This window comes from Halyomorpha halys, unplaced genomic scaffold (assembly GCF_000696795.3).
Source record: "Halyomorpha halys isolate HHAL.00 unplaced genomic scaffold, Hhal_1.1 Scaffold176.1, whole genome shotgun sequence".
NCBI lineage: Eukaryota > Metazoa > Arthropoda > Insecta > Hemiptera > Pentatomidae > Halyomorpha > Halyomorpha halys.
Genome location: NW_027106234.1, coordinates 722,709 through 750,564, shown reverse-complemented (window position 1 = coordinate 750,564; position 27,856 = coordinate 722,709). Strand labels below are relative to the sequence as shown.

At 30.3% G+C, this 27,856-nt stretch overlaps 1 protein-coding gene across 1 annotated transcript in view; it reads right to left on the bottom strand.

Moving 5' to 3' along the window:
- Positions 1-27,856, bottom strand: part of LOC106679082 (semaphorin-1A) — a gene marked incomplete in the record, with an annotated part of 426,223 nt that overhangs the window by 254,661 nt on the left and 143,706 nt on the right. The window contains 1 exon segment of the mRNA XM_067044604.1: positions 18,689-18,805.

Sequence of the window (27,856 nt, the reverse complement as noted above, 5' to 3'; positions counted from 1 at the left end):
GTTAATGACGTTTATCTCTGTAATAATAGTTTTTATGATATATGACAAAATTAATTCACAAAATGTTTAATTCTAGTTCTTCAGATAAACGTTTTAATTCATGAAAATATATATCTCGCGAACCATTAGACGTAGAGATATCTGCCAGCACGCAAATTAACGTAATGTAAGTTAGTTTATGATAATTGTTGAAAAATGTTTTTATAAAGTTCTAAACAATATTAATTAACAATTGAAAACAACTGGAGACGATTAACCTTAATTTTCAGGAGAGCGAATTTCATCTGGACTAATTAAACATCAATTATTTAAACAATACAAGGGATTCAATAGCTATTTTGAGAAGTTTTGAACTCACTTTTCTCCTTTTTTGGAGTTTACCATTATGTATACCCGCCTTTAAAAATCTACCAGAAACAGTTGTAATTTTTATCAAAAAAATAGAGTTACCTCTTATTTCTCCTGTCTTAAATTCGTAAAATTACCGTTCCTTCCATAATAAACTTCTCAACCACCCAAATCCACTTGTTTCTAACCTGGCTTCTTCTTCATTACCTAATAATCCTCCTAGGCGTCTGAAAAAAAGATGGCCTCGAGATCTTCTCTAGAAATGTTATTGGAGTTCTATCAGTGGGTAGATTCTCCACATGTTTTTATCATGTTACAATGTCACCTACAGCAAATTTACTTGTTGTATATATGTGCATACAGTTGTAAATATCAATAAATAAATTATTTAAAAAAAAAATTCGTAAAATGTCTTCATTTTTCACAATTAATATGAAGAGACACACTACATTGTTGAATTGAGTTTAAATTATAAGAAGTTGCCGCCCTTCAAAATTCGGCATGGTTTACAATAAACTAATTATTCATATTTCCAAAATAAATAAACAACAAAAGAAATATGAATCAAATTTTAAAAAAGAGACTTTGAATTTGTATTTTTCTATACAATTTAAATTAAATAATGGCTATTGAATATTTCGCATTAAAACGTTTTGACCCGTTTTGAAGTTCTTTGTATAAAATTTAAATTAATTAACGATCATTGAATGTTTCGCATTAAAGCGTTTGACCATTTTTGAGGTTAGCAACTCTTTACGTGTTATATTAATAATATTTTGCGGTTATGATATTGGAACTACTGTGGCCTATTTATCATCCACATGTATAACCAAAGAATCTCACATGTTTCAAAACTGTTACAACAAAATAGCGAAGTCTTTGTTCATTTCAACAGAACGATTCCTAATCCGATGAGATGTTGCCTGTTGAATATGCAATCAACTCGTAAACACATCAGCCGCATGCTGCAATCCACAACGTAAACTTGGGAAACGATTCTGACGAAAATAGAACAAGTTTGTAGCATGCGTGATCCTGTGTAGGGATGATTTTGACTTGTACTTATTATTCATGTCCACTCGTTATCATATTGGACATTCCATAACTTCTGGAGAAGTTCTTTACGCAAAATGAAATAGAACTAGGTTGTTTCATCTTCAAAGACACTGAGTCACAATTTTTTTTTTTTTATAGGCATTTACTGTATTAAAAATTCAACAAATTAATTTGATGTTAATTATACAACGGTATAATTCAGACACGTGGAGAATCTAACCATTGATAGAACTCCGATAACGTTATTAGAGGAGAAGATCTCGGGATAATTTTCTTTTCATCCGCCTAATAGGATTATTAGGCCATGAAGAAGAAGCCAGGTTAGAAACTAGTGGCTTTGGCTGGTTAGAAAGTATATCATGGAAGGATTGATATCTGGTGGCCAAATCGGCAACATAAAAAAAATTGAGATCCTGATGAATGACTTAATTTGTGACAAGGATTTTACGAAGGATTTAGGATTGGATACGAGAGGAATGCGATGGTTTAGCGAGGCCCCAAACCTCAACTCCGTAAGTCCAGATAGGCTTTGTTATAGTCATATAAATGAGTCTTTTGTAATTAGTTGTAAGTTTAAACTGTTTGTCTAGTAAGTGTTGTGATAGTCGGAATCGACGAGCAATTTCCTGTCTTTTCAGTCTTGAATAAGAATTCCAAGTCAGTCGTCTGTTCGACAAATATAAGTTGGATGAGTCACAATCTTAATTCTGAAAATTGAGTGAAAAAGAATATATTATTACTATTTGTTTTTCTTTTTTCAAAATTGATAAATTTATAAGTCACCCAAAAATCCGGATAGTGACCGTAATTATTTAACATTAGTTTTATGTAACACAAACATTCCGAAAAAAATGTTCAAAAAGAAAAACTACTTATTTAATAAATATTGACAAATTATTAAGTTTTTCCTTTTATTGGTGTTAAACAATTATTTCGCATTAATTGAGTTTTTTACGTCTCATGGTTAAACCTTCAGAAATACACAACATTATTATATAATTATTTTATAATGAATTATTAATAATTCAACAATAAAATAATTGGTGGAATGATATGTAAATCCCACATTTACATAAATTAAACCATTTTATGTTATATCAACACAAATTTTATAATAATTGCTAAGTTGCCGAATTAACAACAAAACTTCCTCTAATTTATCTTTAATTTTATATATTTGAAATAATTCAATATCTCTCATTATTCGGAGAAATAAATAATAAATTATTATGGACAGTAAAATAATTAGTTCAAAGAAGGGAAAACGGGTTTCACTCAACCAGCAACGATATACTGGGAAATCGGAAATACTCGATCTAATCCGATCCCACTTACATAGTGCACGGTTCTGTTATACTTCGTTAAAATTTTTTAATCTACACAGGAACAAAGTTAATAATCGTATTTCACAACTCTAGAAACTCTAAAACACGAATTTTCATAACAACCGATAAATAAAACTTTTTAAGTTGCTTTTGTTAATTTAAAATAATAAACATTCTCTGATTATTATTTCATAAAATTTTATTTATTAATAAGTATTACAATCTGACAAAACCTCGGGGAATAAATAATCATTTAAAATAAATATAACTGTGAATTAATATAGTAATAAAATTAAAGCATTTATCACATCTACACAATTTTAATTGCATCGCGAATTACAAATGGAGTCAAAAGAGCATTATATCAAAAAACGGTTCATGAAGTTGTTTGTTGTTGTTGATTGTTGCTCAAAGGCGTAAAACCCTCTGGTCATCAACGCCTATGGCATGATAAAAGTAAAAAAAAAAATTAAATAAATAAAAAGTATAAAAATAAAAATAAATAAAAAAAAAATAATTAAAAAATAAAATAAAATAAGTAAAAAACATAAAAGAATAAAAATCGAAGAGCAGTTATTATTAATAAAGAAGGCGATGTGCTTTTAAAAATTCAAACACTCGTGTAATTTTAGCTTCCTCATCTGCGAGAGCTTCAAATTAACTTGTTTCTTTTTACTATTAGAAGACAAATGTTTGTTTTATTTAAGTGTATCAATATCATTATTTTTGTTATTAATTTTACTTTCCTCTTTTATTGAGAAGCATTATTCTTATCTATTTATTTTATTATTATTTTTTTCTTTTAATAAGAACATTTTATATAGTTAGGGGTGTCATTTGTATGACTATACCCCCTCATAATCAACTGTTAAAAAATATATATAATACAAGTTATATCAACCATGTAAGACCCACCAGGCCGATCTGGTATAAAAATAAAATAAAAAATACACAATTTTGTGCAATATTTACACTTTCGACTTGAGGATCCCTGTGCCAACTCTCTTTCCCACGTAGAGGATGGATTTTCTAGATCCCAGCACAGCCCTGAGAAAGTGCGCTAAAGTCTCTCATTAATAAAAGGAAAAAAAAACATGGATAATTATGAACAGTGAAATAATTTGATAGTTGTTGTTTTTCCAAACAATAGTCAGATTTTCTTTCGCTTTTAATAAACAAAACATATAATTATATGTTGGATATTCGTATGCTATTGGAAAATAAAACTTTGAATATACAGCAAGTAGTTTGCAATGTCAAGTGACTACTGATTCGGTAACCTGGCTGAGGAGACAATATCCCTTTGTTCGAAACTCTTCAATACCCCCCTCCACCCCTACCCCGAACAAGAAGGAATGGTGTAGCCAATCTCCTTCATTAGCCGTGATAAATGCCAGTTCTAATTCTCCACTGCATTCAAATGACAAGACATCGTTTAGAATTGACTGAGTGGGGTACATTTTGCATCAATCGACTAAGAAGAGAAAAAAATAAAAGGTCCAGTTCACTATAAAGCAATCTATTGTTAATTCTAATCAAATAAAATGTCATTTTTTTAGAACTAAAAAAAAATCATATATTATATATAATTTTGATGCGGTACGTGCATCAAATAACCACACTACTTTGAGTGGAGATTGGTTACTACATGGTATATAAGAACGTAATACAGTACAGTACCACACTGTTAAATGTTAATGTTTTTAATTTGAATCTTATTTTTTGCGTTTTAATAATTTAAAACCTCAAATTAAAATTTTTTTTTTTTTTTTAAGAAATACTTTATACATTCATGCTGCCCAAATACATCGGGTTGCTACATTACACAGCATACTGATCAATCCGTGACTGGACAAATATAAGTTACATATTTTTACATGATATAATATAATACATAGATAACATTTTTTTTTTTTCTTCCAGTTTTCTTTTACTTTTCTTTTACAATTAATACCAGTCTACAAACTAACTACAAGTTTTTCGATTTATTCATTTTCTTTTTCTTTCCCTTCCATTTCACAACCCCTATTTCATTTGATCAACAAATTCCAATATGTAACAAATATTAAAATATTTAATAATATAATACATTATTATAAAATGTATTGCCCAATACTTTAAAGGGCTAAAGGATCCGGCAAAGAAAGGCGAACTGAGGAAAACGTCAGATTAATGAAAGTTGAAATCATTTTTAATGTAGATTCATTCAGCGGAGATTGAAAAAGTTTCCTATACCTATCCTTTGCCGTTACGATCTTTTCTTCCTTCAATCTTTTTTTCTTCTTCCGTTAGGACGCGACAAAAGGAACACCCTAAGCCGGGCGATGTCGCCAACGCACAGTGAATCGCCTAGCACAATCTTCTTGGACAACAAAAAATTATGTTCTAGGAATAATTGAAAAATAGCGCTCTTTTAATAATTTAGAAGCTTCGAAACTATTTATACTGTACCCAAGTACGGAAATATATTTAAAAAATGGTATTAATACAAAAAAATCCATGAAGCGTTTGCTGGGGTTTGGGAGGAAGTACTGTAACTAGACCAAAGGATATGGGAGGTGACTTGGTCTGAATTACGCTCGAACGCCAGATTTTTACCCAATTCATGAGGCTAGGATGACCCTGAAGGGCTTCCAAACCCACAGTGTTGACTCACGGTTACAGTGAAAGAAAATAATTGTTTGCTACAGCAGGATTCGAACCGGGGTCCGCTTCCACACAACGTAAATCATACAATAAAATTTACTCGTATTACTTACGATAAAAAATCAGGTTATAAAAAAACTTTTTTTTAGTTTCCCAGATAAGTGCTTGAAGGATCATCAAAAGCATATCCTCCAAATCCACAGGACTGTACCCTCTTATGGTGCTCTCCAAATCTATACAGTTTTTTATTCCGGGTCCCTTGAGATACATCAGTAAGTTGGAATTTCCGTAGCATTTATTTTTTAATTATCTACGTACCATGTATGAAGAATTTGTGCACAGTAACAGATTTGGATAAAGACTTCTGTTATCAGAACTGAGTTTGAAGAATCCAATCCAATTAATTAGCTGGAAGATAGCGCTTTTGACAGAACGTCCTCCAGGTGACGAGGAAGCATAGAGCTGTTCCATCAAAGAAATGTAACCAACTTACATTTTTACTCAAAGAATCCATCATGATGTTGGTTGTAACCCACTTTTTGGAAACTTTTGACGAAACGAATAAAATATTTGACGATATTTCAGGAGCATCAGCAAATCAGGAGTCACATCCATAACACAAAACATTTGTGTAATAAAATCCTTAAAAAGAGACTTTTATTTTTCTTTCTTATGTTTTCGCTGTTCTTCAAGAAAAATTCAAATCTAAGATTATTTAATCTACAGTACTCCATCTTTCTATTCAGTATAAACCATCCTCTCTTTTCCTCCTTTAAAATAAGAAGGATTGATTTAAATGTATCCCTATAAAATATGTAAATTTTTTTTTTCGATGTTCCCCTATTCCTAAGGTGATGATGGTTTGAGTAATTTGAAGTCTATTGTGAAAATACAACTCATTTCTGACCAAATTTGTGGAAATTAATGTCGTCGAGGATCAGTTTCTAACATAATTGGAAGCATTAAGGATTTCACGAAGAATTTTGGAGTGCAGGGATTCGATACGGAAGAAATTGTTGGTCTGTCTGAAAGTCTCAGGTCTATGCCCAAATAGGCAAGATAATGGTAATGTTTATTTGGGCATTCTAGGCGATTAAGTGAAGTAGTTTAACTAGGCAAGCAGTTTGCCTTCCTAGTTTTGTACTATGGCGATATCATATACTGTTTTTTTTTTCAGAAGTTGTTTTAAATTATTGAAGCATTCCAGGAGATAGGGATATATTTTTTAATAAAGATAAAAATATTTAGGAAGCAAACATTGGATCATCAGATTTCAAACATAAAGCGAAACCTGTTAAAATATGGAGTTAGGTAATGTCTATACTAAGTTAATTTGTAAGGAAAATACAACAATAGAAAATAAAGAGATTTTTTTAAGTAAATCACTATTTTTGAAATAATACTGTAAATACATAATTATTTATTGAGATGTTGGAAAACAAAAGGTAATACGAACTGTGTTAAAGTTAAATAAAACTGTAATAATAAAGTAAAATTTTATATTTTTAAAATGATAAGATGAACGATTAATAAGCCCATGACCACTACCACTTTATATTAGTTCCCACCATGTTAGCAATAACTGTCATGACAGTATTGTCGCACTAATTATAGCCTGAGAGCTTACATGCAGAACATGATATTTACTGTCATGACAATATTGTTTTACTCAAGATATTTGTAAATGAAATTCTTTTGAGACAAAAATTAATAGTTATTTTCAGTCCTTGGTTACGTGTATGAAACAAAAAACTTGAAGGTTTTTTTTTTTTTTTTTTATTCATATATTTATTGGAATTTACAAGCGTACATTTATATACATACATCCAGTAAATTTGATTTTTGTTTAAAATAGAGTGATTCAGGCGTGTAGAGAAGCTATCTATTGGTAGCACTCTAATGACATTTTTACATTAGCAAGTCTCGTTGCCATCTTCTTTTAAGGTGCCTCAGAGGATTGTCAGGAATAGAAAAGGAAGCAAGGTTAGAAACCAGTTTGGGTGGTTAGGGAGTTTATAATGGAAGGAATGGTATCTGGTTCGGGCTAGATCGGTTTCATATTTAAACTTAAGGTCTTTATGAATGATTTTATTAGTTACAAAGTAAAGAGCATTGAGGATTTTACGAAGGATTTTGGATTTGAAACGAGAGGAATTCGAAGGTTTAGTGGAGCTCCGAAGCTCAACTCCGTATGTCCAGGTGTCAATTTTAGAACAGACAGAAGCATTTTCAAAGCATACATTTGAAAAAAATTAGAATTTTATTTCCTAGAGCACGTATCATTGTCATAATATAACTCGGCAACAAGGGGTTCCAAGTCATAATAAATCAAAGAATTTAATATAACATATAATTGTTGCTGTATTATTCTCTTTAGTAAAGAGCCAGTTAGGCTGCTAAAAGGGATATATTTTATTCAAATGCTTTCAGCCCCACCATGTAGTGACTTTTGAACGGCCTTTGAGAAATTACGAAATCAATACTTTTTTCCATTCCCAAAATGTCGAATTGATATGACCTAAACATGAATATGTTATAAGGTGGAGTACCTATTTTCAGAACGGTAAAACGAGAGCCTAGGTATTCAATTCAGTTAATAGGAATTAGAGGCTACCTATTAGGTTTTCTATTTGAATTACTAATATCTCTTTCTATGTATATATCTAGAGTCAGATTATAAAATTAAAATAAAAAAAGGAAAAAAGTTCTGATTTTTAATGTATGCTTTCATTTGTTTTATTAGTGTGTTAGTGGCAAGGCACTACTAACTCCAAGGACCTGGGTTCGAATCCAGTTGTGGCAGACAATTATTTTCTGCTTCACTTTAGACGTGAGTCAGTCCTGTGGGTTCGGGGAGCCCTCCCGGGGTCCACCTGGCCCCCAAAGGTAAATATTCATAATATTATAAAACTATTTAATTATTATTAGAATTAAGAAGATAAAAAAAAACCAATTAAATAAAGAATATATTTTAAAACCGTTCTAAAAGATTTTTTTCTATTAAATATATATCTGAACTAAACAATACCTAGCTCAAAATTACCATTAAAACGACTCAATAGTTAAGTGAAACTATAAAGGCAATAATTATGAGAGATAGTAGACCGTGGATGACGTACGAGGATAAGATGGTTGGGGTGCGGTCACAGTGAAAAACAAATAAGTTGATATAACCTATTTAATTGTGCCAACGTTTCGGCTAGAGTTTCTAGCCTTCTTCAGGGCTAAGAACAGAACAAGATAACAACTACAGTAAGTATAAGGCAATAATACTTTTTTTTTTTTAAATATGAATTATAAATTACTTTTGTATGCGCTTTACACTGTTACTAAGTAATACATTATAAATTGTGATATTAAATATTAAACAAGTATTAAAAAAATAACCAATATAATTTCGATATTTTTACTAATTAAATCTTTTAAAATTTTTTCATAAATTACATGAAAAAATAACGTGATGTTTCAGACCCTTATATTTTGGCCATTTACAAACATTTAATTGTGTCAACTCTAAATTCGTCAAAAATTATAATTTTCAGTTTTTTTGTCAGTTTAAATCAATTTTTTTCAATAGGTTAAGTTTAAACTGATTAAAAAACAAAACAAAAATAAACATTCCATTGTAAATCCCTAAATGTGGAGCCCTGAACAAGAAATGTACAAGGTTACATAATTAACAGTATTCTCAAAAATAGACCAAAAGACACTGCCATGATCTATCATGATGATTGAAAATCAAATTGAAATTCAATTATAATAAGGGTTGACCTAGGAAGTGGGAGACACTTTCAATACCTGACGTTCACCTTTATTCTCGGTTGTCCGATGTTACCCCTATGTTTATTTTTATCAATTTTCTTAATATATCCCTTTTACATACTACTATACCTCACCTATACCATATCTACTGCACTTATCTGTTCTACCTTTTCATCTACCTCTTTGAAATAGTTATGACTAATTTTAATGAGTAGTCTCCTACAATTTATTAGTCTAGATCTGTATTCAGAACTTTTATCACCTGGTTTTATTTATTAGAAATCTTTTTTCCAGTTTACCTACATGTATATACTTCCTTATATTGTTATTATCAATTATTTTTACGTAGCGAGTCAAAAGATATTTTTTTAGTTAATTATTATAATTAGTCAGACGCGTTCCATCCTAGGGGTATTCATGATTTTGTGTTATATGTAAAATGCTTTACTATGTTAAATTTTATAAGTATACAATAGTGAGCAGCCATATTTAAAGCCATGTTAAATGTTAAATGCATAAGAGCTCCTAGCGGATTTTTTGAGCAACTTGTTTTATAACCCTCGTTCCAAAACTTCATGTTATTGTTTACTTCTAAGTTTTGATTAAATTAATTTATTACAACATGCCTAAATTGAGTGAAAAGTAGAAGTTGTGAAGAAGTCTGCCCACTGAGTATCTTGCTGATCTTCTAACTGGTGAGGAAGAAAATAAAGATGAGCTAATTGACATCATGACATTATTATTATTGTCATCCATTGCTTTATAAGTTTTAAAAACATCCAAAACAATACTAACGCAATTAAAACACAAACTACGAGCAAGTCACTTAACACAACAACAAATAAAACGGTGACGAGCTAAGCTGGTCTGTTGCGTGACGTCATTCTCCATTTAACATAGTTATATACTCTTAACCATGTTATATGTTATATTGTTATAACATGCTAAAAGAAGGAAATATTTCTCCATTTAACATAAGCTTTTCCATTTAACATGCTAAACTAAACATTATGAATACACCTAATGAAGGCCAGCGCTATGAAGGAATTTATTCCAGCGCCAGCCAGCCACAACTTTATAGTAATCCCTGGAGTATTATATTGTAATGAGGCGGAATGAGATCTGAGGACCCGAGTCATTGACTGTACAGTTTATCGTAGGATTGTACGATGTGTGAACAATGTTGATAAGTGTCCCTCTGTCAACAGACCATTCCAATCCTTGTGATTAACTGCAAAAGATAGCAGCGTCAATTTTGGACGGCCCGCATTCGCAACATTTAACACCAGTCGAATGATGAGAGGAATGCGAAATATGAATGCGTGCGAATTTATGAATTGTTGAAAAACTGATAAATATGTAAACTGCTAAACATGAGTATTGAAATAAGCGAGGAGAAATACATTCAACTAAAAGTAGTAAAATAAAATTAAATCAAGTACTTCTTGATCAAGAATTCCGGAATAAAAAATACAATCACAGGAGAACCCCGCTTAACCGGTGGTATAAAAAATTAATTTTAAGAAAACATTACGTTTGATCAAAGAACTGACTTTGTAACTATTATTAAAATTTAAAGATCGTTTGCAACCTTAGATTAAATCTGTAATCGAACGAAATTTTTACTTATTATTTTATTAAGTTGTTCTTATAAATTTAACTTGTTTTATTAATATACATGAGAAAAGTCCACGGTAAGAATTTTTTTTATTTAGTGTTTATAAAAATTGAAATTTCTGTATAGTAAATACAAGAGCCCAAAAGGAGAAAAAAGGCAGTTTTCTCACCTCAATTTTTGATTACTTTAATGAAAACTATGTATAATTACTAGCCAAAATTGATGAGTGTCAAGTATAGGTAGGGATAATTAAAAATAAAGCTTTTTCAAAGCGATAAAAAAAAATAATTTTTCATTCGGAGCTCTATATCATAAAAAGTAGGAACGACACAAGAAAACCTAAGATCAACGTTGCAGTAGTTAGTGAATTTATTTTTAAAAATTTATATCTCAAAAACCATTTGACATACAGATGTCTATTAGCACTCAATTAAAGCTAGCTTAATGAGATATAAAGTAATTTATGATGTTTATCTTCGTAGGAGTAATAGTTTACGTGAAATTTGCTAAAATACATGGATTTATAGTTGTTCGAACAAATTTTCATTTGCCAAATTTATATTCATATGTGAATATCATAAAAACTACTACCCCTACGAAGATGAGTATCATAAACTACTTTATAGTAAATTAAATTTCCTTTATTTTGAGTGCTGGCAGACATATGTGGGTCTAGTGGTTCTAGAGATATATTGTTTCAAAAATCCAACATTTTATACGCTAGAAATTAACATTTTGTGAGTTTATTTTGTCAAATATCATAACAACTACTACTCCTACAAGGAAAAACATAATAAGAAAAAAATAACACGTAGAATGAATTAATATTAGTTATCAATAATATAAAATAATTAAAACGATCACATTAATATCAGGATGACAGCTAAAGAATAATTATGCCATCTAATATTTAGAAATATTTTTGTATGCTCTTATTAAAAAAACACAATAAAACAAAGTATTTTTTAAGGGCTCTGAAATAAAATAATACAGTTAGTTAATATTTTTCTTAGGAAACTTTAATCCCAGTGAGCAAGCACCTCACCCGAATTTGGTAAGTAAAGTCCTTACAATTTAAATACAATGACATATTCAGCTCATAATGCCCCATATATATGACTTGTCAGTTTAATAATCGCATAATAGATCACAAAAAGGTAAAACAGAAATTATAATTTCAATCGACCAATTACAATGACAAAAGGGTTTTAACAGTGCATGGGCGAAAACTTGCGGAGGTTTAATCGAAATCAGACGAACAGTGCATGGACAAAAATAAAAACTCGATTGTTTGGGTGACGATTTCAGTAAGGTAGACTTTCTTAAACAAGATAAGAAAACAATGACATTGCCTAATTCTTATTTTAATTTTACTTTTCAAAGTAAATAAGACGTGAACTAAACAGTATCGATAACATCCGTCCAATATATCATATATATCATATACATCGCACCAACATTAGCCAATGGTATGCATAGTACGAGAGCCGGGAAGGAAAAAATGAAGTTATTTCACCCCAATTTTTTATTACTTTAATAAAAACTATGTATAATTACTTGTCAAAATTGATGAGTCTGCCTAAGGTAGGGGAAATTAAAAATGGCGGTTGTTTCAAAACCTTAAAAAAACAATAATTTTTCATCCGGAGCTCTATATCTTAAAAACTAACAACACTAGAAAATCTGAGAGAACATTATTTAAAGAAGAGTAAATGTTCTGAAATGTTAGCCCTAATAGAGCTACATACTTATCTCGAGATATAGCCTTTTAAAAAGCAACATTTCATAAAACTGTACTGAAATATCAGTACTTAGTTAATTTATTTTGAGAAATCTATATCTCAGGAACTATGTGACGTACAGATATCTATTAGAAATTAAATTAAAGCTAATTTAATGCACTATAATGTAGTTTATGACCTTTACCTTCGTAGGAGCTGTAGTTTTCATGATATTTGCTAAAATTAATTAATTTATAGTTGTTCGAACAATAAGTTTGATATATGAAAAACTTTATTTCAGAAGCCATTGGATGTACAGATGTCTGCCAACACTCAAAATAAAAGAAATTTAACTTACTATAAAGTAGTTTACGACACTTATCTTCATAGGGGTAGTAGTGTTTATGATATTCACATATGAATATAAATTTGTCCGAACACCTTTAAATCAATTTATTTTGGCAAATGTCATGTTGCTTTTTAAAAGGCTATATCTCGAGAACTATTGGACGTAAATAGCTCTATTAGGGCTTACATTTTAGAAAATTTACTCTACTTTAAATGATGCTCTATTAGATTTTCTTTTATTACTAATTTTAAAGATATAGAGCTCCGAATAAAAAATTAATTATTTTAACGTTTTGAAACAGCCGACATTTTTTATTCCCCCTACATATACTTGGCAGACTCACCAATTTTGACTAGTAATTATACATAGTTTTCAATTTCAATCGAAAATTTTGGTGAAATAACTGACTTGTTTCTCCTCTTGGGCTCTTGTGTACTATGATGTTTGCCAAGTTCCCATGAAAACAGTTTCATTGGTTTTTATTTAGTGTCTCGAAGAATTGTAAACTTTGCAGCTCCCGGAATATTCTTTCTCGGAACAATTGAACTGTTTATGAAGCGAAACCAGTAAAGAAAATAATGCTATTTAAATCGGACCATTAATAACAAAGATAAAGGAAACAATGTACGTATTGTACTTTTCAAATTGGGAAGGAAATTTGTAAGCAAGTACATAACAGATACAGTTTTTTATTAAATGATATAATAAATAATTAATTTATATAATAAACAATTATGTAATAATTTGTATTTTTTTATGTTATAAATATTGTGCTTTATAAAAAACATTGACGTGTATATATCATATTTTACCATTTAATAAATTTTAATTATTTTTTAACTAATGTAAATTAACGTAATAATAATGTCCAAATTACTATCCTTCTGCAGCATCTTTTGATTAGCAACAGTCAGACCATGTGGTTATTCACCTCTCGAAAATGTAACATATCTTTCAATAACTCCGCCAAAGAATACAAGTAATAATCCTGGGTTCCTTGGTAATGGGAAGGAAGCACAGCAATAGTCCCTAATGTGGGTTGTCCCGTTAGAAATGGTCCAATGGGATGGGACCATGGGACGAGAACGACCTATACAAAGACCTAGTCATCTATAGCTCTAAGAATTCATAACCACCTGGTCGAGGAGCGAAAGAACCCATTGGACCAATCTCATATCCAAATATGGTATAAATTGTAATTTATAACAATAATTTCGGGCAAACTTATAAAAAAATAAAGTAATAAATTTTAGTAAAGAGTTTTTATACTAGCGAGTCTCAGGTGACGAACTCAGGAAATCAACAGCCCAAAATCTACAATGGGTAACTAAGATAGAGGGGTTGTCATAATGAGGAATCCCTCGATATTTTTTTCGGGATATTCGCTCCCAAGAAATCTGCAATGTAGTTAGTTTTATCTTAGATAATCAAGGGCCAACTAAGTTTTAGTATCTTATATATTGTTTATCCAGTTTTTAAAATATTTTCGAGAGATAAATTGCATTTATAATACGAACGGTGTACTGCAGGCGACTAATTGTTTTGAACAAGTTCTGTTATTTCCATATGACATTTTATTCCGACTCGTAGTAAGAGCATTTTTCCAAAATTGCGATGAAGGTAATATGGAAATAATCTTTTAATATGTTTTTAGTACTTGACATTAATTCATAATTAATTTAGATATACTTTACTATCAAGTATTACTTTAACTAATATTTTTAATTTTACAAAATGCATGATGGAAAAATACACCAAATTGAAATTGAACATCATGCAGAAAAAAAGTTTTTTTTATTCGATTAAAAAAAAAAATGTAATACAAGACATTTTTTTTTATTATAGACCATTATTTTTGATATATCAATACATTTTATGTTTTTATAAGAAAATAATTTTTTTCATATTTTTTTTAAGGGCCCATATTATATATAACCTAACCATATATATAACCATATAACCTAACCTAAAACGTTAACGAACGAATTTTGATTTCTTATACATAATAAACTATTTTATTCTGTACCTAAAAACTGACCTAAAAAAATTATCATAAATATGCATACTTCTATTTATTTTCATAGTTACTTAGAGAACTTGAACTCAATACGAGATATTTTTATTTAAACCCAATATTCTCTTTAAAAACATTTAATCAGAAAATATTTTAAATCTTGTTTATATAAGAAATCTCATAAGCACTCAATCAACAAATTATTTCATTTATTACAATGAATAAGCACAACTGTATGTTGCGACATAATTTTTTTTTATATATGAGAAACTATCTCCCACATTTCAATGATTCAGCTCTTTTTGAGAAATACATTTAAAAAAAAAATGAAATAAATAATTTCCAAAAAATAAATTAACCATTATTTTTTTATTCTAAAAGCTTCAATAATCGGTATTTAAAATATTTATTGAATTAAATTATTTATGTTACAAAAATAAATTTTTCAACTGAACCATGATAACATTATGATTGATTGATTTTAGAAACAAATAAAATTTGATAAACATTTTCGAATTACATTGCATGAGGTTAAAAGTGCAAAATAACAACATAAATGTGGCAGATAGATAAGATATTAATATTTTTATGTTTTACAGTACTTAATTTCAGAAATTGCAAAACATCATATACATTTTTTTTTCTTTAATCCGTTTAAATCAGTTCGAAATTGACAACTGTTATACTTTCTGATGTGACAGCCTTGAAAGCTCTAATGGAAAATTTAAAGTTGAAAAAATTTACTTTTCATTGGTTTATTATAATAAATCTTAAAAAAAAAAAAAATCAGGTGTTTACTGTGTCATTAAAAGCGATGGCAAAGCTCTGGGAACACATTAAATTCCCTTTCACCGTCCATAAATATTAATTACTTGGTTTCTTATAAATATTACGTAGTAATTAACTGCTAAAATTCAATTAAGCCATAATCAAGAAAACTGATTTCAGATTCAGATCTCGCTTCGTGTTGGTATGATCACGTAATTGACATTAGAAAGAAAAAATCTATATGGTCAAGTTGTGCGAAATTCAGACATTTTTGAAAATTAATAATGATTATAGATGGCAATTACTGATCTTATTGATCAACAAAATTTAATTAAATATGAATTTAGTTCCGGAACACAAATGCCATATAAGATTTGACCACATTACATTATTTGATCTTTAAAAAAATTGTATTGTGTCACATTATCTTACATTCTGGTTACAAAAAAGGCGTACGAGTAAAAATGAGAAATGGTGTTTTTAGGTGCATATTAAAATTCTTTTAAGCTGCGGTAAAATCAAAACATTTTACACAAAATAAGACACCATTTACAAGATTATTAAATTTATTTAAAAAAAAAAATTAATATGAAACTAAGTATAACAAAGAACCTACACCTGATAAGGTTCTATACTTCTATTAGAATACATCTCTTTTATCTGTTATATTTTTTTCACTTTAATTTAAAAAAATAAAATAAAATATTCTATATTGTAATAAGAAAGAAATGAAAAAGATAATAAAAAATATATCTTATGCTTAATAAAATATTGATATGTCATATGATTGATCAGTATCCTGCGAATTTAGCTTTCAGATATATTTAGGCATCATTGCTTTTGAAGAAAGCATTTCTTCTCTAGTTCTTAATGACGGTAATTTATTAATAATATTATTATTTTTTTTTTTTATTCAAACCAGGAAAAATATCATTTTTCATTGTTCAAAAATGTTTTTGGCTAAAAAAAAGTCTAAATAATTAATTTTATATGAATTATTAATAATTATTTGAATCAATTATAATAGATAAAATAAAACTTTTGCTCCAGAGGATGGCATGAAAGCCGAAACGTAGAACATTTTGTTTATAAATTAAAATTGATAATTTTGCTTTTAAATTTAACTTAACATTAAATTAACCTTGGTGGCAACGCGCCAGTCTACCAACCCAAAGGTTGTCAGATCAAGTCCCGGTCCCACTCGGGCTTTTTTCAAGCATAAAATAATACAAAAACTCACTCATAACCTCCCACCAGGCATTTGTAGTAATTCCTTGCACTTGTAAACAAAACACTACATATAAAATATTTGCCTCTTTAGTCATTTTACTTGGTTTTCGAACATTTTTTAACGTATATTTACTATACTTAAATTATTCGTTTGTCCACAGATATATAGAGAGCTATAAAATCAAAACGGAATTTAATAAAATTGCACACATATCCAAGCACTCTTTAAGAACCATAAAAAAGGTGAAAACAACCTTAAGACATTTTAAAAGTGGAATTCGTGAGTTATAGAAAAAAAAAGTTCTTTTTAAGAAAAACAAAAACATAATTGGATAGGCTTCCAAAGTTAGTTACGGTATTGCACGCCCTCATTTTAGGTCAGTTCAGTTTTACGGCGGATTCCTCAGAGTACGCCCCATCTCTGTCAAACCCAAGATCGGAAAATTCCCCCCATTTCCCATAGGGGCCAGTAATTTACTTGAAGTGCGATCTCTTGCTTACTACGGATTAGTGGGTCAGGAAACTAGGCGGAAAAAGAAAAAAAAAATTGCTCCCGAACCGTTCCATAGAGTAAGGCGGTACATGGGCATGATTCACACCCCGCCCTGGATAGCGAACAAGGGCTGGCCACTTAAGAGAGACCAGGTACACAATTGCTGTGAATTGGATCGTACCCAGCTATCCTACATTTCTCTAGTGGTTTCAGACGTGATTTAGAAACTGAAATACCTACCCTTTTTTTTAGCATTAGCAAATTATGGTTTCCGGTCGACTTATCATTCTTGTGTGAAATGTTTAACCAAAAAAAAAAAAATAAAAAAAAGGAGGTTGCCACCACAGAAGCTTTTATTATTTATTTGTATGATAACTTTATTAAAAATAAATAAATTCATATCTTTAATCAGAATTGAACGTTTTAAGTAAAAATGGCTGGGTTTTTAGTTTATTTTTTTTTAGGGTGAAGGTCCCTCAAAAAAAAATTTCATCTGGGGACCCAAATATAGCCGAATGAATTTCTCATTACTTACTATTTATTATTTGTTTAAACTTGTAAATATGCATATCAACACTAATTGTATTTTTTTGTTTATTATTTTTACTTTACTTGTATATGATTTACTTTTCATGTAACAAATATGATGTATTGTTTTATTTTTTTTTTTTTCTATTTTTACTTTATACATTCTGTTAATTGCGTTGTTTATTTTTATATTATCAAATTCATAATCATAATTATACTTATGATAGTTTATAGTTTCTTTTAAATTTTGTAATTTACTCTAAGACTCTAAAACCTTATTCTCACTTGTAATATTATTCTCAAGGGATCAGTCCCAGGATAAATAAAGAATATTACTATTATTATTGTTATCAAGTGTATTAAATCAAAATCTTTTCGTCATTGACATCTGCCCTATAATATTCTTATTCTTTTAAAATAAATACACACACAAGTGACACGAGTCAAACGTTATAAACTAATTCAAAACTGACCGGACAAACGTTCTGTATTTTCGTTTAGTAGCAAGACACTCGTGTACGAGAGGATTGTCGGGCAACAAACATTCACAATGAATTTATAATTATAAATAAATAATTTATAACCAACCGGTATGTTATAACTTTGAATCGAAAAAAAACATTAAGTTTCAAATCTAGTTTCTTGATAATCCTCTGAGGCACCTATAAAGATGATGGCCTCGAGACCTCTTAACATTGAACTATCATACGAGTGCTATCTCGGAATATTTCCTTTACAAGGCACAGTCGTGTCATATTGACCATGCAGTAAATGTACTCATTATAATTTTAAAATAGTATTATATTTCTATTAATAAATAAAATAAAAACCTTTTAGCCAGATGCGGCAGTTTCTGTCCCAGCTGTGTATGTCGGACTCCACAGTTATGAGCTGATTTTCACAAGCGCTGGAGCGTTGGCTGCTGGTGATCGAGATGAGGTGACTTCCTGTAGACAAAAAGACAATAGAGATGAGGGCAACAACCTCTAAATAGCCTAGAAGCAAATATGTTATAGGCATTGAGTTAATTGAATAAGCAAGCATCGATTAATCTACTTAGAACGTGATGTTGACCATGTAGCCTTCCCGGAAGATGTACAAAGGTCCAAAGCTATAATTTATAATTTTATAATACATGTCAGTTTAATTTGATTGTTAGTCTACTTGTCAAATGGCATAAAAAAAAAAAAAATCACAACTAACAAAAATAATTTATTACTCTCCAAGAAATGAAAGGTTTGGGTAACGATATTCTATTCCAATCTTAATAAGAAAAAAAAAATAATAAAGAAAATATTTATCATTACTAACCGAATCATGTTCTTCTACATATTATATGGAATAAATCTAAAAGTTGATCGATTTTCATAAAAAAAAAAAAAATAACAATAAAAATAAATAAATAAAATAAAAATTAAACCATAATTGTGTTTTCTGTAATAAATATAAATACTATATACTCAATTTTAAACAGCGCTCGGACCAGCATTTGAGCTTCACATAGCCATAAGGGACTCAGGAAAGGTAACTTAAGTAGGTTTATTGCTTAATATTACCAAAGTATATATATGCATCAGTTGTACAGAGAACACGGGTGTGGAAGGATGATTTCCAACAAATCGAGACAAATCTTGGTTTACACCGATGGTCTGGATATCGTTGGACGCAGTTTCCGGGCACGCAGAGTGTCTTCCTGAATCAACAACGAGAAACTGCTAAAGTTGGATTGCTGATAAACGTGGGAGGGAGGGGGGGGGTTTAAATCCGAAACTTTAACTACGACTGCATAGAGGAATGTGTTTACTTAGAAACACAGTTTAACTCGACAAATAAAACCCGACCAAAGATTCAGCGTCTAGTTATGACAGCCAATAGCTGCTATCATGCCAATATTTTTTTTTTTAATGAAAATTGATTAACTTTCTGATTTATTTTTCAAGGCAATGTATGGAACATGGTTCAGTAGGTTATAAATGTTTTATTTATTTTATTTTTTTATAACCTTAATCTTTCATTTCTTGAAAGGTAATAAATTATTTTTGTTAGTTGTGATGGTTTTTGTGTATGACTTTATTTGTGAAAAAGTAAGGAACATTGAGGATTTTACGAAGGATTGCAATGATTGGATACGAGAGGAATTCGAAGGTTTAGTGGAGCCCCAAAGCTCAACTCCGTATGTCTAGATTGGCCTTATTACAGTCATGTAGATCACTCTTTTGTAATGCAGAAGAATTTATGAAGGAAATCTCTCTCAAATACATGAGGCCCTGATCAGACCAATTGTCACTGAGCATTATCATATGCCAGTATGTAACAATGGTGTATGTAGATAAAAAAAAAAAAACTGAACATATGAATCTATACAATGATTATAACTTCGAGAGGCCAGGTATGTTACACGAATGAATAATGATGTAACCCCTAAAATGCGACTTGAATAAAGGTTTAGGATTGTGCTCAGAAAATACTTAAAAAATAAATCCCAAAACAGTGGACTAAAATAGAGAAGAATGGCAGCTTAGGCTGTACGAGGCCTAGAATGTTCACCAAAGAACAAGAGAGTATCACTAACAATTTTTTTGATATTCTACTGAAGTGTGAAAAGCCTAATCAATACCACAGTATAGATAATAGAAAGAATGGATAGATAAAAGTAAGTAATAAACATAAAATAAAAAATTGCCAAGGTTGGGTAAGGTCATTTATGAGTAAATTTACTTTACCGATGTTATAAATTTCAACTTAAAAAAAAATAAAATTGAATTTAAAACGTTTGAATTAAGTGAGATGATTAATGTTTTTTTGTTTTTTTCAAAAATGAATAACAAGGTATTGTGATAACTTTTTTTGGTTGACGGATACGTTAAGTAAGTCAAATCAGAAGAAAAGCGAACATAAACGACTCATAATCATAATGGAATTATGTTCTTGAAGAGTTAATAGGTGTTTAAAAGAAATAATGAGTTCTTCTGAATAACTAGGGAGTGAATTACCTTGATTTTGTATACAAATTATTTAATACATTTTATATAAAATTCAATGACACAAAAATGTATAGATGGGTTATTTCTTTTTCCTTTTAATATGAACTTAGAGAAAACAATCGGGGTCTTGAGGAGCTTCAAGCAGAACAAGACTACTTTTCCCATTGTTATTGCTTGCTTGAAAAGAGTTAATTCATCGTCATTACCGGTCTACGCCATTAACAAGGCAAATGAGTAGCAGTCCATCAGCCTGCAACAAGAAGGCTTATATCTGCTCTATTGTGTCCAACAAGGGGGCGACGTCCTCGGATCGAATCAATGCACAATGTATACAACAGGGGATTGCAACGTTGTAGGTTGCATCTTGTTTAGGGAGCTACAATGCAATCTTCCACATTTGCAAACAATACCATGTATTGAAGAATATGCTAGTTATAAATAAAAATAGTTGATTTCGGAGAATAATTCATCAAATAACGCTAAAAAAACATATTCTTATTTATTTTTTAATTTGAAGTAGTTCAAAATTTTTATAATAATATAAATATAACATAATATTTATTTAATCGACATAAGCTACTAACATATCTAGGAAAAAAAATTAACCCATATCACTACATTAATTTTGAATTATAATGTAACGTTTTGAGCTATAAAGGCTCATCTTCAACCTTCATTATGTAATTCATATTTAAAATTTTAAATTAAAATATGTAATAACATATAATTTAGTTTTAATAAACAATATATGTTTAAGTACAGTACAACTTAACCAATTCTACAATGTAAAATGTGTACATTATTTGGTTTAAAACAAAATCATCAAATTTTGTAATAATTAATTAACATTAAAAATTTTTCTTATCATTTCACATATTTTTCACATCCATAACATTATTTATTATTTCGTTTAAGCTTTAAATTCCTTTTTGTGATATTCACATATCATGTTAACGTATTGGATAGCAAAAATATGTGATGTTGGATCATGAAAGGTAATTCTAAATAAGGATGTTAATTAGAAATAATGAAATTTGATGAATTTTTTAAGGTGAGTAAGAGTTAAATTGTGTTATATTTTTTTATAGATATATAATCAAATATATAAAAATATAAGATCATTTATTGGATCTTCGAAGGGCCTGATTATATATTTTTAAATCGATTTTGATCGAGCATGCGCTTTCAATTATTTTTACTTTAGGTTATCAAGTAACATGATTCTTTTTTTTTTTAAAGCACATCACCTTCTTTATAAATTATAACTCCTCTTCGATATTTTTTTTAATTTTATCATCCCATAGGCGTTGATGACCAGAGGGTTTTACGCCTTTAAGCAACAATCAACAACAACATACATTCTATTTGAAAATATTTTCAACTTGACAGTTTTTTAAAAAATAATTATATCTACTGTACTATACAATAGGTAAAATTCGTTTCTATAAGCTTATTAGCTCATCAAAGCCCATTACATTTTATACCGATATACGAGGCAACTTAATGAGAACTATTAGGTATAATGTTAGGTTAGGTATAATTTTCATGCCAGTCAAATACTGGAGATGAGAACTGCTTTTTAAAACTGAGCAAATCAAGCACCACGAGGTCAGCCCATTTGGTAATTTTCTCATGAGGAGCGAGGGTTAAGCTTTCGCCACATTAACAAACTCTTGAGCAAGAGGCAAAAAAAAAATTCGTAAAGACGTCCTTCAGTTGCGACTAGACGAGAGGAGTTTGGGAGTTTCACAAGAGAACGAGGAGGACACTGCAACGGTCTCAGGATTCCGATTTTGCTTTCCCATTGTTAGTCCTCACTCAGCTTCGTCTTAATAAATGGTCATTATCCCTTGCCCGTTAATTGAAAGGGCGCATGGGAAATGGCGCGCGGATACAATGGCTCTCATTGCCAAAGAGAATGCTTTAAGATTATCCAGTTACCCTAAAACCGAATTGTATATCGTATCACTCGGGTATAGTGGCCGCAGAATTCCATGTCATCAAAAGTATAGCTTGGCAAGTTAAATGAGATCCATTTAGTGCGCATGCGCTATTTAAGAAAAAAGATCACTATATTGTCCTTTACCACATGTCAAGCCAATTAAGAATTAAGAAATGTTTAATTGACATCTAAATATAACCCTCCACCTCGATTTTGTGACTTAGCCCAATATGTTCATATTTCATCTGTTTTTTGAGAAAGTTTTGTATTTGTATCATTATTTAATACGATACTCACCGTAATCACCATATCACCATCAAACTAACTCAAACTTATGCAATGCTATATCCTATCCTGAACAGAAATTCCAAACTAAAACCAGAAACAACTGTTCTTATATTTAAAAAATTCTCAGGCCACTGCTGATGTACGGCTGTGAAGTCTAGGGAGTGACATCCTTTACGAAAAGGAAAAAATTACAATCTTATCAAAATAAAGTCTTAAGAATCGCAGTTAGTGCTCCTTGGTTCATAAGAAATACCCATTGCATCGGGAACTACAAATGGTGTCAATAGAGGATTACATCAAAAAACTGTTCATGAAGTTCCATTCCCAGTAACCGACAGTTAAAGGAGCAGTGGCCAACAACTTGGGAAACCCAACCTCAACCCGAAGACTGAAGCCCAGGCTGCTGTAGGACATTCTGTTATAAATTCTATATTTACTAATTAATTAGTCACACTACCTCTATTTTACTTATTATTATTATTATTATTCTTTTCTCGTCTCTTTTTCAAAATTAACTTGTTTGTTTTTAGCATTAGAGTACAATTGTTTGTTTTGTTAAGTATATAAATATCATTATCGTCTGTTATTAATTTTACTTTCCTCTTTTATTAAGAAGCATTATTCTTATCTATTTATTTTATCTTTTTTTTTCTTTTAATTATAACATTGTATATAATTAGGGGTGTCTTTTGTACTATACCCCCCTAATCAGATGTTAAAAAAAAATAATGTAACGGTTATATCAACCATGTAAGGCCCACCAGGTATAAAATATATAAAAAAAGATACTCTCCGTAGTACACAACATACATAAAATAATAACAATAAATAACAAAAAATAATAATATTAAAAATAACTGAAAGGATTTTGAAGTGAATAATAAAGCTACAAATTTACAGTTATCGAATCAATATAATAATGAGAATAAAACACGATGATTCAGAATATGATAAAAATGAGGATCCAATAATATCTATTACTAAACATACTTTGGTAATTCTAATTTTTATATGATAAATAAATTTAGAAAAAATGCATATATCGGGAATCATAGAAGTATGAAAGTACCCAGTTAAACTTTTTTTTTTTTTTGCGGTTGATTTATTAATTAGTTCTTCTGGTAAGCGATTGAACAGGTATGGTGTCATATAGTTTAATGTACGTTTACCAAATTTATTGTTATAGGGCGGTTCCATAAATTAAATTTTTTTTTTTAACATTTTTAGATATATTATTTCTTTTCTAAAAAAATTATTATCGATAAATTTTAAGATAATTCTATAAAAATAAAACAGCTTAGTAAGTAAAAGTATCAACGATTTTATGCTTTATTATTGCGATGCGTTATTGTTCTTATTGTTAGATTTTGTAGATCCGAGATATTAGTATTGGTTGCTTAGATGTAGGTTTGAAAACTATCGATATGATACATATATATCGATTTTTTCTCAATATTTACATCCCTAAGATGTAGTAGTGGATAGTAGACAGGAGCGGTGAAGGTGGATTGGGATGAGCTGGCCTAGAGACCGGTTGTGCCCAGGGCGTGGCAACTCCCCCCCACCACCATCTTCTACCTTTCTTTTTACGTCCACCATTTAATACTACTTTACTACTACAACCGCTTACCGAGAGAAGTCCCAGCCAATGGACTTCACGAACTGGAAGACTTCCAATCTCCAAAATCAACAAAGCGAATCCGGAACTAAAGTTTCGCTATCGAGTCAATTTGCCGTTTTTCACGGTTATTTTTATGGTGAAGAGAATTTTGATTTTCCGATCTATTATTGATGCAAACACTAAGAGCGACTCTGGTATTCTAGAGATGAAAACCGAAATCTATTATTTTCAAATAACTAATTTTAAAAAAACAAGTTTCAAATCATAATAATTGTAAGGACCACTCCTTAGTTGTGGGAACTAACTGCTGGCTTCCAATACAGTTCAAATCCAGCAGAGCACATACATTTTTCAATTTATCTAAAAAGAATGGAAGGATCAAGGATAGGAATGTAAGGCAAGATACACTCAGGACTAAAACGAAAACTTGACATAGATAAACAGCCAATAAATCTGTCAAGAGCAAAGAGAATATCGCTAACAGTAGAGATGAAACAGTAACAAGATTTTCAAAAAACTAAAATCTGGACGACTTAAATGGTCCGGTGATGAATCTTGGCCTCAGTATGAGGTAAGGAACTTACGTTTATTGACCAACAGCTATGACTGAAGGATCACATACCCAATTTATTAAGGTTAGGTGTGCTCCAAGAGTTGAACCTCCATTAATAAAACTAAATTAAAGTTTCTATCAAAAGTACAGGGAGTAAAATATATAGACTGCTATACACACTGAGGTTAACCACTCTCAATCTCTCTCAAGAATAAATGAATCCTCACACAAGACTGAAAAGACAGGAAACAGCACATCGATTCCGACTATTACAGCACTCACTAACCAAACGGTATAAACTTCCAGTTCATTACAAAAAACTGATCTACACAACTATAATAATGCCTATCTGGAAATACGGAGTTGAGCTTTGGGGCTCCACTAAACTTTCAATTCCTCTTGTATCCAGTCCTTACAATCCAAAATCCTTCGTAAAATCCTCAATGCTCCTTACATTCTCATAAATAAAATCATACAGAAAGAGCCTAATGTCCTATATATGACCGATCTAGCTTGAACCAGATATCATTCCTACCCTTATAAACCCCCTAACCACTCAAATCAACTAGTTTCTAGCTTTACTTCCTCTTCCATTCCTGACAATCCTCCGAGGCATCTGAAAAGAAGATAGCCACGAGACCAGCTAATGTAAAATGTCATTAGAGTGCTACCAATGCGTAGTTTCTTTACACGCCTATATCACTCCATTATAAACTTATATAAAATTTACTGAATGTATTATTATTTAAAGTTGTAAATTGCAATAAAGATATAAAAAATGACAAAAAAAAAAAGAATAAATGAATCGTAATTTCAGAAAGTACTCTGTCCCTAATAATAATTTTATTTCGAAAATAACAATTTAATAGAAATCCATAAGATCCGTCAAAGGGACATTATCGAACAGCAAATTATTTAACATACCTGGATAAACAAAGATTTCGAACAATTCCAAGTGACAACCAACTTCGGACTCCCAATCTTTTCTACTGGTGTGGATAGTTACATCTCTTATGTGATTTTGTTGCAGGAACTTATCAAGCAACTTACGATAGATAAGGCCAAACTAGATTGGTGTGGCGAAGCAATAGAATTGATACAACGTATTGAGGAGGGGAGGAAAATTTAAACTTAGCTCACAACCTTCAAAGTATTCAATATACAGGAGTTCTGGGGAGTATTCCCTAAAAATTTAACCTATTCTTAAATTCTTCGATTTTTGGAAAACTTATACCTAATTAAAAAGCGTTTTTTAGGAATTCTGAGCATTATAACACCTTTTATGTCTTAGCACAGTTTTTTCAGTTTGAAGTAGGTTCTCAAATATTAACATTCTAAACTTTTTTGGTTTTCGAATCATTGATGGGGGGGGGGGGGGAGAAGTTATGACACCTCTCGTATCCTACCCCGCTGTAACGACGTCCCTGCGAAGCCATATTGAAATTATGATAATTTTCAATTTAATTCAATATTGCAAAATTAAAGTAATTTTGTATAGACCATATCTTAAATGAATGTACCCTAAATGATGTATTTTTTTTTTTAATTACATTGCTACATCCTCTTTCCCAAATAATCCTCTCAGATGTAGTATACAACTTGGAATTCCTCGTTGCTAAGCAAAGAACTCCTTAAAAAGTTTTTCTATGGTGAGCATTCGAAGAAATTAACAATATTTTCTATGGTCTCTCATTCACTAATACCATCATAGTTTTAAAAATCAGCAGTATCTTGAGTTTTCTTCCGCAATATATTTGGGTTTAATTAATGACACAACAGATAATTATTTCTAACGATACTAAATATAATTATTAATCATCATTAATGATAACAACTATAAACGAACCCTAACAGTCAACGATGGATGATAGCTGCGGCTGCAAAGATAAACACGAACACACTTGTGGTATACTTTTATTTGTATATACATATTAATTTAGCTGTTTATATAACTTCTAATTGACATATCTTCTAAATGGAAAACAAATGTTTAGGTTGAAAATTGATATCAAAATATACAATATTATTATTCTATAATTACATTTTCGTATACGTTTTAAACCTTTATAAATAAAGTGTAAATTGAAATTTACTATTTATCTACTGGAATACACATTTTATATTGTTTAACTAGACATTGTATAAAAAAGAGCTTTGAAGTCACTTGAATATGGGCACCTGATTCAGATCATATGATCCGGTGGCATTCAGGGACATCTAGCACAAGTTACGCAACCCAACATTCTGAGAACGTATCAGTATCGGCTCTTCTCATACTAATAAAGTTTTTTATCATTGCGAGTATAGCGTGGTGTAAGTAAAAATTATCTAAGTAAAATACTGATGATAGTTTGTAGTTTTAGTGTATGGTGTACTTTGTTATAGAGGTACAGTATGTTGGAGTAGATTTACACCTCTTCCCAAGAAGGTCCCGTGGTCATCATCTTTTCATACGCCTCGGAAGATTATCAGGGATTGTTAAGGATGAGAGATAAAGAACTAATGGGGTAGGAGTTTGGAATGAAAAGACGCATATCTGTTTTGGGCCAAATCTGCAATGAATGGGATGTTAAGGTCTTTGTGGATGAGTTTATTTGTAACGTACATAGC